Raw genomic sequence first — 3301 nt, 5'->3', positions numbered from 1 at the left:
TTTCTGGGGCAACATGGAGGAATAGCCGAGGGTGTGTGAGATGGCTGGATTATGTGTTTTTGGAGAGCTCTCTAGCCGTGGTAGATGCAGGTATTGTCCCCTCTTTCCTTACTGATCATGACATGCTTTGGGTAAAGGTAAATGATGGTAACCCTTCCTTCGGGCCTGGGTATTAGAAACTAAACGTGTCCATACTGGGAGATGCTAAGTTTTGCTCTGCAGTAAGAGCCCTGATCCAAAGTTGGTTTGATCTGAAACCACTCTATCCGAGTCTGAGAGCATGGTGGGATTACCTCAAGGTAAAGATCAAGACCTTCACCATAGCTTATTGTAAACATAAAAGCAGTCTGAGGAAGAGAGAGCACCGCAGACTGCAGCGTAATTTAGAAGAGTATTATGTTCAGTTTAACAAAGGGAAGGATTTGGTGTAGCGGGTGCGGCTCAGGCAAGAGCCAGGCTGAAAGATTTTTACATTGAAGCAGCGAGGAAGTACCTGATCGGCCTCCAAGATAGGTATACAGAAGAGACAGAGACATGTTCTGCTTACTTCTTTAGCCAGGTGAAGCAGCAGCAGAAATAGAGGGCAATCTCCGAGTTATATGCGGCCGATGGAAAGCTGGTGAGATCACCCAAAGGTTTAATTGACACGGTTGAGTCTTTTTATACTCTGCTGTTTCAGAAGCGTGTGACGAGGTCGGCACCTTCAGCTTTCTGTAGTGGTCTTACCAAGGTGCCAGAGGCTGGAGACTTGTCCGGTCCAGTCTCTTTATCAGAGATGGAGGTAGCCCTTAAAGGTATGAAAAGTGGGAAAGTGCCAGGGATTGATGGATTGTCTAAAGAATTGCGCTACTGTGCGCCAGCGGAACGCCCGCGCGTTGGTCCGCTCCTTTAGGGGCATCGCTTCTCGGCCTTTTGGCTAAGATCAAGTGTTGTATCTGTTCTTATCAGTTTAATATCTGATACGTCCCCCATCGGGGGACCACATATTAAACGGATTTTTGGAACAGGGAGCTGGATCAGGAGCTTGCTCCGTCCTCTCCACGCATCGGCCCGGTATTGCAGCGCCTCCGGGAGCGGTGCACCACCTTCTCTCAGCGGTGAAAAGACAGACGTAGCTAGCTAGCGAGCGAGCAAGCAAGCGAGGTGGACTGGAGCTCTTCTTCTCCGGTCTCGTCTCTCGTCCATCTGTGTGTCTCTGTGTCTGTCTCTCTCTCCCCCTCCCCATCTCCGTCTCCGTTCCCGTGCTCCCTCTGTGCGCTTTCCCGCGTCTCGACTCTCTGGGCAAGCAGGCCGGCCCCCTTTTCGGCTCCCGTGCGTTTTCTCTCCAAAAAACTTAGGTTTTTCCCAGGGAGGCAGGCGTGGCTTGCTTGCGTGTGCGTGTGCGTGTGTTCGTCCCCGTCCCTGCAGACGGGCCCCTTTCGACAGCTGGGCATTTTCCCTCCAAAAAACGTAGTATATCCACCTTATCTTTCTTTTTTTTCGGCAGGCAGGCAGGCGTGTGTGCGTGCGCGCGTCCCCGTCCCTCCCTCCCGAGAGAGAGCTGCCCCTTGCTCCTGCCTGCAGGTGCTGGCGCTCCGCTTTCGCTTGCAGCTGGCTGGGCACAGCTGCTGCCAGTGGGAGGGGCCTAAGCTAAGGAGGCTGGGCGGCTGGCGCCCCCTGCGGCTGCGGTCGTTGTCGGGCCGTTGACAGAAGATCAAAGAGCAGGGCCCCCGCCCGGGACTGGCAGGAAGGCAGGCAGGCAGGCAAGAGAGAGGGGGAGCAGAGTCCGGCGGCAGGCCTCTGGCTGCAGGGAGGCCAGCAGCTGCGCAGGTCCCGGGCTCCAGAGGAGTCGGCCTGCGCCACTGTACGCCCGCGGAACGCCCGCGTGTCAGTCCGCACCTTTAGGGGCATCGCTTCTCGGCCTTTTGGCTAGGATCAAGTGTGTGGCCTGTCCGCAGCTTTGATTCTAGTCAGAAGAAAGAGAGAGGAGGGATCGTCCCCAGGAGTTTTTTCCTGTTTTTTTTTCTTATTTGGCGGAGCTTTCTGGCCAGGACCTTTGCTACTATGGATGGAGCTGCGAGATCTCGAGAGGGGAGAGTCCGGCATTTTGTGAGGTTGGTGCTGCGGAACGAGGGAACGAAGAAGGATTTGGATTCCAGGGACGTCTTCGAGGAGGAGGTGGTGCAGACAGCCCTACAGCTACGACCAGAGGACGTCTACTGCTTACAGGATTTCCCTGGTAAGATCTTTGATTTGTCACTAATTTCGGAGGATTTAGTTCAGAAGGTTTGGAGTACTGCAAATGGGAAACAGACTGCGAAGCCTTTTTCGGACTATATTATTGAGCCCTTGTTTGACATTAACCGTAGCCATGTTCAACCTGTACGTGCCGGAGGAGGATATCGTTTGTTATTTAAAGCACTTTGTGGATATACAAGGTGTGGGAGAGAAGATAATGGATAAGAAGAGGTATTGGACAGGGCAAAGGCGCTACAGGGTGCAATTTCGGGCAGACGTGAAAGCTCCCAATGGTCTTCTGCACCCCCCAGTGTCCCTTCTGATAGGTTCTAACAGGGGTTATTGCTATTATTATGGACAGCCCGCCGTGTGTCCGCGTTGTGGAAAGCCAGGCCATAACGTGGTCAATTGCCATGATGTGGTGTGTTGGAAATGTGAGGGTGTGGGGCACTCGGCTGCGCACTGTACTGAAGATGTTAAATGTAATTTGTGTGGAGGTGTGGGGCATATGTTCAGGGATTGCTCCCAGAGGAAGAAGAGTTTTGCGGCGGTCTTACAGGATGCAGGATCAGTTTCACGTGCTCCTGAAGACGGTTATCAAGGTGGATTGAAGGAGGAGGGTAGCATGGATACGGAGGCTAGTACAGAGGCTGGAAGGGGAGAGGCTCAGAAAGACATCATTGCTGAAACATTGCAAGAGTCTGAACTCACTGTAAGTGGAGTGAAAGACGTAGGAACAGGGGGCCCATCTGGCTTGGAGGTGATGAAGGCGGCGGTTGGAGGAATAAGCTGGGCTGATAAGGTGGAAGAAACAGAGTCAGAACAGCTTATGACAAAACACAAAGGTAAAAGGAAGAATTTGGAGCCGGAAGAAGTCTCTAGTAGGAAGGCAGGACGGAGTACAGAGGAGATGGAGATGGAACCAGAAACAGACAGCTCAGTACCCATCGGAACAGATATACACAAAGAGATTACAATCTCCATACCTAATTTCCAAGATGTGCTGGCGGCGTCCTCCTGCTCTCCAGGGCCAAACGTAACTGTAGATGAAGCGCCTTTGCGAGAGGAAGTTTGTTAGGTAGAA

The 3301-nt window shown here is 52.7% G+C and overlaps 1 non-coding gene across 1 annotated transcript; it reads left to right on the top strand.

Moving 5' to 3' along the window:
* Positions 1–896: 896 nt before the first annotated feature.
* On the top strand, positions 897–1087 carry LOC148647646 (U2 spliceosomal RNA). Its single transcript, XR_015927499.1, has one exon. It is a non-coding gene; the product is annotated as a U2 spliceosomal RNA (small nuclear RNA).
* Positions 1088–3301: the final 2214 nt, after the last annotated feature.

This window comes from Lepisosteus platostomus, chromosome 15, assembly GCF_059453375.1.
Source record: "Lepisosteus platostomus isolate fLepPlt1 chromosome 15, fLepPlt1.hap1, whole genome shotgun sequence".
Lineage (NCBI taxonomy): Eukaryota > Metazoa > Chordata > Actinopteri > Semionotiformes > Lepisosteidae > Lepisosteus > Lepisosteus platostomus.
Note: the sequence above shows the minus strand (reverse complement) of the source record. Positions and strands in the feature narration are given on the sequence as shown.